Source organism: Lonchura striata, chromosome 3 (assembly GCF_050655825.1).
Source record: "Lonchura striata isolate lonStrDom1 chromosome 3, ASM5065582v1, whole genome shotgun sequence".
In the NCBI taxonomy this organism is placed as follows: domain Eukaryota; kingdom Metazoa; phylum Chordata; class Aves; order Passeriformes; family Estrildidae; genus Lonchura; species Lonchura striata.
Window position 1 is genome coordinate 105,740,179 of NC_140705.1, and position 12,900 is coordinate 105,753,078.

Below are 12,900 nucleotides of genomic sequence, written 5' to 3' on the forward strand. Positions count from 1 at the left end.
CCACTTCAATTCTGTATATGCTAGCTCTCATCTACATGAATAAATGAAGCGTGATCATGCTCTTATTACCAGTGAAGTAACCCAGGATCTATATAGGGAAGCAGCTAACTCTGTTGAAAATAAATTAAAATCATTATTTGAATGGTTTATTGCTGGATCATGCCTTTTGCCCTAGAGCCATAAGATAAGGGGGGGAAAAAAAAGCAGAACAATACCTGGCAGGTACAGTGACTTGGTTGTGGTGCAAGCTTTTGCAAGAATAATAGATAAAGAAATAGTAGTTCACAAGAAAGAGATTGCAGATGATTTTTTCCCTACTTGATAAATAAAAGCTTGTCAAAAAAATCAAATAAGTAGTAAATATAATGCTTAGAATAGGATGGAAATGTATCTCCTAGGCACTAAATATCCTCATGCTTTACTTTTTGCATGAAAGCTAGTTGGAGTTTAGTGTAGGTAAATAGCTATGCACAGAAATTATGCTGCCCATGCAGTGCCACAATGCAACCCCTCAGCAGATTCTTGCACTGATTTTTAATGCAGAGATATTATGGAAGAACATATAGATCATTCTCATCTTGTACTAATATGTCCCACCTTTATCTTCCAAGAAATTTAAGGCATGATTGAACACTTTTCCCTGAAACCATTTGTCATTCTCCTCTGAAGCATCTAACTCTGTTTCTAGTTAGGGTTAACAGTAATATTGAACAGAGTTACTGAAATTTCATAAGAAAAGGTAGTCTGGAAATATTTCTTTACTGTTTTTAAGAAAATTCTGCCTTAAGTTTGCAATTCCAAGAAATATTGGGGGTTCATCTATGCTAAGAATTACTGAAGGTTTTTAGGGTATTACTTTTAGAAGAAAATATTCCAATTACTGGAAAAGCTTTTCCTCTAGTTTTCGCAAGTGTTGCCAAAAAAAATTCAGTGAATTCTGAGTTTTAGGTGAATCATCTTATACTATTCTTGTGCCAGTTCCAGAAGGAGCTTCAGAAGGAGTCTTGGTTCTGGTTCTAATGCTCTAAAAAAATATAAAATAAAATAAAATAAAAAATATATATGTTAAATATACACAGACTCCCTGCTGCCATCACACATCATGTGGTTTATCCAAATCTAAAACTGACAAGCAGTAGTATGCACCTTCATATTGCATTCCATCTGATGGGCGCCAGTGAACTGGACACTGTTGTGTCTGTGTCTGCTGTGGCTTTAGCTCCCACAGATAGAAGTAAACAATACCCAAGGCAAAGTCTGCAGAGACTGAGCTTCCACCCAGCCTTCTTTAATCTTCAGCCAGTTGGACAGCTTGGGAGCACTTCAAGAATCCATACTGCATGTGAAAGGGAATCCCATCTCCTCGGGTTGTTTTTTCTCTTTTCCCAGCCATCCTGCTCCAGTCTTCAGGACATCAGCCCCTTTTGCCTTTGGTGTTTGTGAAACTGTAGGTTTCATCAATCATTGGCACTTACATGTTTCCACACTGGAAGAATATCTGGTGAGAATTCAACATTCAGTACAAATGCATTTCAAGGATAATTTGTGAATACTATGGAAGGGTAAGTTTTATCCCCCTCTGATTATTACAGGGCTGCATAGCAAGCTGTCATCCCATCTTTATTTCCAGCTCAGTTGTGTCCTACTTGTTGAACATGGGATCTGCTCATATGCTCAAAGTTTGCCAGAGGCGAAATCTATCCCAGCACAGGGACTCTTTTGACCTGTATGTTCAAGTTCTTGCAATGTCCTGCCCTGAGCAATGACCAGAACTCATCATCAATACTCATTGCAGTCAAACATTTTTACATTTTTATTTTTTTGAGGTTTCATCAAAAAAAATTCCTGTCTAACTGACGCTAGATACCTACAAAATATGGACAGCACATATGTGAGTAAAATGTCTTCTCAGACCATAACATAGGTTAATATTTAGGCTTGCCAAAATGTGTGAGTGTATCTTTGATCTGTGGGTGGCATTCTGTATCCAAATGTGCAGTACAAATATTATTTATCCTTTCAGTCAAGTCATTTATGACTATCTGACTTTAAAGAAAAGCCAACAAGATTCCAGTTTAAAAACATAATATTCATAACTTCCCACTCCCCCCTCCAATCTTATTTCACATTGCCAGACTCTCATTCAAATAGATTGTTTTGCAAGTTCTAAACACCTAACAGTTAATTTGTAATACAAAACAATATATACAAGGAACTTTGGCCAGGCAACTGAAAAATTGGAATTCTTGACAAAGTTGAAGAGAAAAAATGTGCAAATGCCTTGTTCTATTAACCCTTTATTCGTTGTTTGTTTTAATGATTTAGGCTAATGGTTCATTTAGGTTCCTCTACAAGGCAATGTAAGTATAAAGTTTGGTGTCCCCAAATTATTTTGCATGTTTAAGGTATTAAAGAGGCTATTTAAAGTCGTGAAGTGACTGACAGCCAGTAAAACAAACTTGCATTTTGCAGGGAAGGGGGTGGCGAGCAGCCAGAGCAGTTGGGGAGCTGGGGTGGAGCAGCTGGGTCAGGGCTGGGAGGCTGGAGGGAAGATACTGGAGGAAACCCTGACTGCTGGTGGCTCAGCCTTGGCATTACCTCCCAGAGAACCAGTGCCAGAGTGGCATTAGGGCACCCAGTGCAGGATTAGGGACTCATGCTCACGCCGTGGAAAACTGGATCCTCATCAGTAACCAGTCATCCGTATACTTTGGTTATTTTCAGGAAAGTAAGTGGCCTGGCTGTGCTAGATTTCATGTGTTTACATTTGCCCATCTAAAATTAGCCTGTCCAAAACCACTTCTTTGGGCTGTGAAACAACATTCAGGCCTTGAGGTGTTTAAGGAGCCATTGGAATGATGCATTTTGCTTGACCTCTTAGTCTAGACCTTTCCAGAGATCTAACAGAAATGAGCTCAGCACTGCAGGGGCACAGCCACACTTACTTTTGCAAACCAATTTTTTACCATTACCATGGTAGTGATAATGTACTCACACATGTATATAGATTAGATATAGAGATGATAAAGATAGATAGATAAATAGATAGACAGACAGATAGATAGATAGATAGATAGATAGATAGATAGATAGATAGATAGATAGATAGACAGACAGAGACATATAAAATTGATAGAGGCTGAAGTAGATGGATGCACTGGTACAGTAGCATGGCCACAACTCAGAGCTGGGTAGCCAGGGTCATTGCCCCTGGCTCTGTAGCAGGTATGCAGACATGTCTTCTGTCTGCTTGATACCAGAGCTGTCACAGCAATGAGAATCAGACCTTCAGGTTTATTAAAAACATTTACAAAACTGTACTAAAAGTCTGCAGCCAATTAATAAAGCTGTGGCTCTGCAGGGGCTGTTATTACTGCACTGTACACAAGAGGCATTTCACACTAATATAAGCAACAAAATTTGAATTCTTCTGCTCCAAAAGTGAAGGGACAATATAGGAACTTTCAGGAACCTCTGACAATATGGGCCTTATAGCAGCCTCTGGAGCTTTCCTGGCTGTGTCCTGCAGAGTGGAGCTGGTGCACAATATATCCCTTCCTGCAATGTTATAATTTCTTCTTTGGACATTTCTTTTTATTGAGTTATAGAAGTTTTCAAATTTAATTTTTTTTAGCTCAAATTCCACAACATAAACACATCAGGTACATTTCTTCACTTAAGAAAGTCTGAAAGAGTTGCACTAATGTTATATCTCTTTGGTAGAATTAGACTTTGGCCAAGCATTGGTAGTCTCCAGGGAAATCCATCATCCTCAGCCCAGAAAGATTTCCAGTGTGAATAGGTGTACTTTTGAAAGTTTTCCAAGTGAGGATTTTCCATCACTACACAGAATTTTCACAGTTTGGGACCTTTTTTTTTTTTTTAATGAAAGAAACTGACGTGGGGTTAAATCTTCCTTGGGAAAATGCACAGTAGCTTACCATACATAAGTTTATGTGTTCATCTCATTGGTCAAGTCAGTAAACCTCAGAGACCAGATAAACAGTGGTTAGAAAGAAGATTTTATGGATATAAATTAAAGCTGTCATTGTATCTTAACAATGAAATTGGCTAATTGATGCCAAATACAGTTGTTAATGGGTATCTAATTTTAACTTATTTGTGTATGTATGATTTACTGCTTCACACAATTATCTTTTGTTACTTAAGGCATCCTGCTTTATCTGATTATCTGGCAGCAATAATCATTTATTTCCTGAGGTATTGGAACATGGCACGGGCTGCTCTTGTATTGAATTAAGTTGTAAAATTCACCCCCCCAATCAATCCTGCCTTGAAAGTGCAGCCATGAGGGTCGATGCCTGTGATGGGACCTCATCACACACAAGTGTTCTCACCCTGTTACTGCCCTGTTGTGGCAATCAGGATCCATTTCCAGAGGCTCTCTCCTCTTCTTACAGGAGCTGAATCCCTGTAATCTCAGTGACTGACTAATTCTTACCTACATCCCCTAAACCTGGAAGGACTCCAGCTGACAGACCCCAGCTCTGACTGGTGACAAGGAGGGTTCCAGCACACCTACATGCTGTGTCTGTACTGTATTCAGGCACTGAAATGCCTTTTTCTTCCTGTGCTGCCCAAGCCTGAAGCAGCTGACGCACAGTCCCTGACTCAGAAGCACAGCAGTCTGAAGAGACTTGGCAGAAGAAAAGCAAGACAGGAAACAGAAGACTGGAGATACTTGCCCAGCAGACAAGCTACAGCTCATATCCGTTCTCCTTAACAAGTGAAGGAACAGGATATTTGGATTGCTATTCTTTGGATACAGGATGGTGCAACACTCCTGAAGGACACCCAGACACAAGAAACTCACCAGGTGATGTTCTGTACCACAGGAGGTGACTGCCAGGAGTGGCACCATGATGTAGCCTGCCCAAGAAGACAGGGTTATGCTGAAAACCTGTGTGTCTGTGTCTGTTTCCCTCAAATTCTGCTGCTTCTGCACACAAGGAGGGGCATGGACAGGGATGGGGGACAGCAGGGGCTGCTGCAATAGGACAGGGAAGGTGACTTGGCACTCCTACCCCCAGTAGTTGGTGATACTGACTCCTCTTTCCCCTTTTTCTTTTTCTCTGTACCCACAATCCTTCCACTTCTCCTTCATTCAAAGGGTCTTCAGTCATCAGGACCATTTAACACCTTTTCTCCTTTGCCCTGTGGACTGGATAGCAGCCCAGGCAGAAGGAAACACACAGGAAGGGACAGGATGGCAGGGAGGGTGGTAGGCCACAAGATAAGGAAGGGTACGTGCACAGCAGAAAGCTGGAAGGCCTGAAAAGCCTGAAAAGCCTTTGCTCCAGGTTCATGGAGAAAAAAGGGGAAACCTGAGGAAAAGAGAGCTCTATCACAGACACATTCCTATGTGCCTCTCTGTTCTTACTCCCTTCCATCTCCCCTGGGCTACCAACAGAAACCTGAATGTCTTCATGCACTGAGAAGCCTCCAGTATTCCCTACTGATCTCATAATTTGTGTTTTATAGACATTTATAAAAGATATTGTGAAAAGGACTTCATCATTTCCATCCTGCTCCCTCACGCTCTAAGCTAATTTCATTGCTGACTTGTGGCCACGAGGTTTCCATTTTACCCATAGTCCCAGGGTGGAAGTTACCCAGAAGTCTTGTACTAACTCTAAAACTAATTCTAAAATAGGAATTGGTATTATCCTTGAAATGGCTTGTATGTCCTCTAGTTACCCTTGTCTCTGTTGATTATTAAGAAGTTTTCAGAACAATTCCAGGGAACCAGTTTAGTGAAGTATTGCATATTGCCTCTTTTGAGGGTAGAGCTGTTCCATCTTTTTATGTTGCCATTGTGCAGAGGGTAAGTAACACAATATGCTTACAGAACTTACCATTGATGCCTTCCCAGACTTGCTAAAAACACAGACTTGCAAAGACATTTGGTTTCAGCATTATTTCAGAAAATTCATTACAGTTTTGTATGTAACGTTTCTGAGACACATGCAACCTCAATTTTCTTCACCCAGAGTCAGCAAGAAATGCAATCCCCTGTCCCACCTGGAAGTGATCTCTTTCTGGTCCAACAATTGTAGTATGTCCAGCTAAGCTGGTAATTATGATTGTTGGTGTTGTCACGATTTCTTAAGATCTTATTTTAATAGAAGGCAATCACTAAACAATATTAAACATGCCACTGTTAATTAAGCTTATTCTTTAGACAATTGTGCTGTCACTGAACTGATGTGTTAGAAAAAAATTGAGGACCTTTGACAAGCACAGTGTCATACTTAAACATATGTGGGCACTCAATACTGAAAGAAATAATGCCAGATGTGTTCTTGCACAATAGTGTGATTCATGATTACTGAAATCTGTGTGATGGAAAAAATTTAGTGCTTTTTTAACCATTTTGCTATTATTTTCCATTGAAACACTGCCTTTCTTTCATGACTTTGACAGAGAGGACCTTTCTATTTCCCCTTTAGTAGTTCTTTCTTTTCTTTCAGGTAGAAAGCAACATGTCATGGATGCCACCTCTTCAGCTGGAAGATGTTCTTCAGACATAATGGGATCCTGGCATTCCATTTAAATGTCAACCACCAGGCTGTACAATTTAAAAGTCAATAATTTTATTGACTTTAATCAATAAGAGTATTTAGGTATTTAGTCAGCTCACAATTTTACAGTCAAATGTCACAAGCTATTCACTCACATGACTCAGGATCTGTGCTCATAACAATTTGTGTGTCCTCATGCAGAGTTTGCTCTCAAAATAATTGCTTCCATAAAGTTATTTGTAACATTAGATTGTATTTCTGCAGAAATGTGAAATCATGTACTTTTAAATAATTTCTCTTCTAGTAAAATACAAGAATAATTTTCTCCTAAGAAAATGCCCTTCACAAAGAATTACTGCCAAAAGACCTTTACATTCAGATTACAAAAATAAAACCCAAAACACTCCAACACGATTGCTTCTGTTTGAAGGACCTGTTCAGGGTACAGTGGGATTTCTGTGATTCCTGCTTGCAAAGGGCATTGCAAGGGTGCTCATTTCCAGAGCTAGGCTGCTACACGGCCAAATCCTCATGCAGGGAGCAGTGGAAAATGTCCCTGCCTTGAGCTTGCAGGCCTTGTCAACACCACCCTATCTTCTTCTCAGCTGCTGTCCCCTCCTCTGCCTGCTGCCCTGCTCTGTGTTTGTGAGAGGCCCGTGCTGCTGGCCCAAGACAAGCAGAAGGAAACATCCTCTGGGAGAGGGCAGGCACGGCACAAGAGCTCTTGAGAGCAACATGCCATCCTAATGGGAAGCACTGATGAGAACATTCCTGCCTTCTCTAGGATCTTGGGCATTTCCAGGCTTTCTGTCAGGGGCTTGCATTCAAGTGCCATACTTCATTCCATCAGGGTCTCAAGAGCACCTCAGAGATGAAGGATATTTCTCTGGCACATTTTCCACACAGAAACAGATGGTGCTCTCAGGCCCTTGCCTGCCCTTGTCTTTACAGACAACAATAGGATATGTGTTTTTTCTGTGCACAGTAGTTTTCCCTCTTTTGTTAGCTTGCCCTATTTCCTGCCAGGTGTCCTGCTTTCCACTGGTCTAGGCTTGTTTTACTTTATGCCTGAGCCTATTTAAATGACTATCTCCATGGAGATACTCAAAACCTGAGTGGACATGTGCCTGGGCCACCTGTTCCAGCTGACCCTGCTGGAGCTGGGGATGAGTTAGAGGACTCCAAGGTATCTTCCAGCCCCAGCAATTCTGTGTCTCTGTGAAACAGAAGCCAGTACAAATTTTCCTACCATACGTAAATGAGATTTATATTTCCCACACTTTGGAGAATACTTATAACTGACTTAGAGGAAAATAGAAAACAGCATTTAGCACTTGCCTGAAGATTTGCAATCTCCCACAAGCACTTAATGACACAGATGATGATGACGTATCAAATCATATACGTTGAAGAGTGTTAAGTTTTTTTTGGCATACAGCTCTGTTTCTTCGTTTTTCCCCCTCATTCCTGCTCTGTGACTGTGTAAAACAGAAACTGTCTCTCCAGCAAGCTTAACACCACAGAATGGCATGAGCATAATTTCCTGCAGTTGCTAGACATCTTTCTCATCTTTTCATCTTGGCATAAAAATAAGTGATCAGATTCAAAAACAGAAGAGTTCTTAGATAAAACAACCTTTTCCTGAGCTGACGAGATCCAACACCTGATAAATATTGACACTGTAAGGCCAGCCTAACTGTGTTATCAAGGAAAAAAATATTTTTGGGTGAGGTTTGATGTACACACCCAGTTAAACAGCCATCATAAAGTAAGCCTAGTAAAGCTTACTCTCAGGCACTCTCTGCTTTGAGTTTGAGGAGGTATATCACCTCTTTTACAGGGACATCTCAATAAAGTGCTTTGCAACCTATTTGGTAAAGGTAAAGGATAGATTCTGCCCACCTCAAAATCTCCTGTCCCAGGCTACCACCGGAAAAGAAAGAAAACCTTAGAATTCTGCAGGAGCTGCTACAATGAGCAACAGCAAGGAAGCTGAGAAGATCTGGGCACAGTTGGTGTTTTCCAGGAGACGTGCTTTTTCCTGCTCAGAATGGGTTTCTTGTGCTGTGTAGCCTATCCAGTCACCTGCCATTCTCACCTCTGCACCACTGGCATGACCACCTGAGCATTACTACTTACTTTGGCTTTTAGAAAAGGGGAACCCGGGGTTGTTTATCATTCTGTCTACCATTCAAGCTGTATGTAACGCATCCCTGGGAATGTTTTGCTTAAATGCATGCAGCTATCTGGAGACTTGAAGCTTAGGTTCCTATTGTCCAATCATATGTAGGGTGACATTAAATACCTCTTTGTTTAGCTATTAATTTCTATTAGATTCTTCTCAGCTGTTGCAAGAACATCTGTTACAGTGTGCAAGCCACTCCAGAACACAGATTTAGCCTTCCACCCCCTGTATTTCAAACTCACCTTTTCACATACTTCTGTAAAAAAATGAAGCATTAATACTTTACCTTACAGGAGTGAAAAAAGAAATGCCACATGTTCTTTCCAAACATAGTAAAAGACAGTGCTGCAGAGAATACACTGTCCAAGAAAGAAACAGAACTAAAAAAAAAAGGTGTAACAGAGGTGTAAGAGTAACCACACACTTTATTAGTTAGGATATTAATCAGGGTTAATTAAAGTGATGTCATTAAGCTCCTTTCCTGTTATGAACAAACTTGAAGGCTCTGATTAACTGTGTTGTAGAAAAGAGATTGAAAATTTAGTCTTGCAAAAATTTCTCAGCTCTAACATCCCCAAAAGAGCAGAGGTCAGGGACAAGAAATCAGAGCATGAAACAAAAGAACTAGGCAATTTCATTTAAGACATTTGCTTAAAAAAAACCCCCCAAAAAACAGGAAAAAACCAACAAAGAAAATATGTTTGAAGTAGAATTTTGAGGAATAGTGCCTAATTATATTCGGCAATTAGATGCTGAAAACTTTATGGTCATTGCAGGTGACAGTTTCTGCCACAAAATGTAGCCATTAAAGTATATAGGCAAACAAAAAGAACACTTACACTGCAGGTGTAGGCCCTGCTCAGAAAAATGCAACATGTCTGACCAGACTGGGAAGTGGTTCACCTCCTTTATAGGACCTGCCTACCAACGGACAGGAAGGATGGATGGATGGATGGATGGAGAATCCAAATCCTTCCATCAATGCACAATTCAATCAGGATGAACTCTCTTGCCTTTTGACCAACTGCCCTTCCTGCATTTGCTCTGATGGCTCTCAAGTTCTAGTTCTCTTCCTTGATTTCTGTAAATATACCTCAAATTTCAGACAAGTTTTTACCACCTGTACAGAAAGCTATTGTCCTAAGTAAGTACTGGAAAACTGTCTCAGAAAATGAAATTTCTAATGTATTGCCAGTGTGCAGAATTAATCTTTTGTCACACATTGTTAGCACTGTATTGTTCTAAACTTCTAAAAGAGTGCTAAGCCTTACTCACAATGTGCTTTTAGGATGGTATCTAATGTGTCCTTCTTTTTAGACATATCGATACAGAGAGTTTCAAGAAATGTTAATGTGCATACATATCTTCAAATATTCTCTGCAACTGAACAAGATGCCTTCCATAAAGTTCACTTCAAAATAAAATTTTCTTTGAGTGTAAGTGATTTTCCTATTCTGTTTTTCCATTAGTCAACACAAAATTCCCTGGAAAGTTAAGACAGTGATATCTGTGAGATCAGTGTTCAATTTTTATGTTAACATTATTTACTCTGTCAACTTGAAGAGTTAATGTAATTTCTTGAAAATCATTTAAGAAAAATGTGATAAAACATGGGAATGTCTGACAGTAGAAATTTGAGATTTGTTCAAATACAAATAAAAATGTATCAGAAAACAGCCACTGAAACATTTTTCCAATTGTCTGTAAAAGGAGAACTCTAAAGACCTACAGCAGGAATATAGATGCATGCTCGGGGGACATTTCTGGCTTTCAGATTCCTGCTTTTTTGCTGCCAAAGACCAAAGCCAAGCATATTGCTAAGGCTTTAAGACACATTTTCATCAGTAAAATATCTTATAAAATAGATCCCAAAAACATTGAATGACTGCCAAAATGTCAATTTATTTTTTATGTCCTCATTGAACAATGAAATATTTATGTTAATAAAGGCATGCTATAATAAATTAATATTATGGAAACCACCATTCACAGTTTTTAATTAGCAGTAGGCACTGAAATTAAAAATGAGGACACTCTATGTTCTTCTTTACAATAATTTTGCAGAGATACATTTCTCCAGGAATGTCTGACACTCATTCTGACTTTGTTTTTTTCTAAAATTATGTATGAGTGATCTGTGTTACCCTGGTGAGTGGTCAGAGACCAGTCTGGTGCTGTTAACACTATGTTTGCAGCTCATGTCAGTTTAGGAAAGATGTCATCTCTTTGTAGAATTTTCACTTCCAGACCTTAAAAATATCTGTATCTGCACTAACTTCAGAAGTTCCTTCACACCCAAAAGTGAGGTTGGTCCATGGAAATGGTTTAACATATAAATGCTGGTGTTGTTCAGCTTCCTTGTATGCAAAAGCTGCAAGTTATCACTCCAACATTAAAGAGTGCTTCTTTCCAGCATCAGTAGGTGGAACAGTGTAAGTCCAACACATGGAGAAGCTTTTATTCTGCAGCCCAGAGACCTGAATGGTGTTGTGTTACCACTCCTGAGCTGGCAATTAGAGTAGAGGCCATGGCTGGCACTGAAGCTTGCTTTGAGAGCAAGCAGTGCTCCAGATTACTGTTTCCTATTTTGGACTTAAATTTGATCCACTTGCAGCTGATGTTGGATGTGACAGATAATATCCTGGATATCTAATTTATATTTGATTATTTAAGGTGAGATTTTCCAAATGGTCTCAGTGCTGGAATAACCCTTCTCCCACTGAAGTCAGTGCCAAAACTAGAGGAGGTTGAAAAAACTCCCGTGCATATTAGCCATTGAAATATCTGGTGAAGAAACAGGAAGCCAGACATAATTTGTATGCTGGCTCCCTGGAAAACATACTGACTTTCAGAATTTTCTTTATGAGCTTGAACTCCTCACCTGGCTCCCTGTCGAAATCAGTGCACAATAGGAGGTGCAAAATACATATTTTCAACTAAAAGCTCCTGGGATGGTTGCTCTTACTCTCTTCCTCCTCTAGATCCAGAGCATCTGGAATAGTGTCAGGCATCCCATAAATAAGGACAGCTGCTACTACAAAAAAGAAATAGAGTCTGATGAAAGCTGACAGGCAAGTAGAAGGGATTGTGACAGAAAAAAGAAGCAGGGAAAACGTGGAGGATCTTGTAGTAATTTCCTAAGCACACCTCTCTACTAATACCTTTTTCCTAAAAGGGAGTTTAATTTAGTCTAGCCTCCCTTTCACACATTTTTCTCTCATGTGATGTCAGAAGCAATACGTTTTGGATCTTTAAATGTTGTGATTTCAGTCAAGCTATTAAAAAAATAGGGGCCTCCTTGTAAAGGGACGAAGAGTGGTGTGTGCTATAAAGACAAGAAGAGCCAGATGTCACTTGTTAAACTTATGGCTTGAGAAGAGTGAAAGGCAGATCTGAAAGCTTAGAGAAGCATCAGGGTATTCACTCCTCCAGCATGACACACTCTGTCCTGTAAATAATTGCTAAGTGTCCTCACACTCACACAGCTCATGGATTCCACAGGGGTGAGAGCATAAGACAGCCTTGCAGACACACTTTTGAGGTAACTCTAATTTGAACTAGGAAGCTATCCAGTTTTGATGTCAGGAATTTTTAGTAATACCCACAGCACTTGGGTAAGTGTTTCTCATGATGAGTTGGCCTCACCAAGAAAAACAAGTGCCCTATATTGAGTCAAATAAGGCCAGCATAGAGCACTGCTATCAGAATTTGTTCTTTCTTTGCCAAACTTAAAAAACCTTAATACAAGCAGGGCTGTAGGGCACAGGATGTCTCCTGTCACTTTCCAGTTGTGGGGGGTAGCTGAAATAAGTGCTGGGCATTGCTCATCTCCTTAGAGACATCTGTTAAAGGGCTTTATTTCTTACAACATCAGAGCACATTCAACGAGGTGCTCTGCCCCTTCCTTGCCCCACTGCTCTGCAGCAGAGAGCTGTGCCACTGCTGGGCTGTTACCAGAGAGGAGTTCTGCTTGCTGAGCTTGCTGGCCCTTCCCCGACTCCACACAGGGCTTGGGAAGCAGGGATGATGCATCTGCCAGTTCTCTGGAAACACAGAGTCTTCCTGGCAGGGACGTGCCCTACAGGCCATTTCCAGGCAGATCACATTCACATTGTGCAGTGTGAGTGATGCAAGCTGGACCTGGCCAGAGGATCTTTTCCAGTGCCTTTCAGA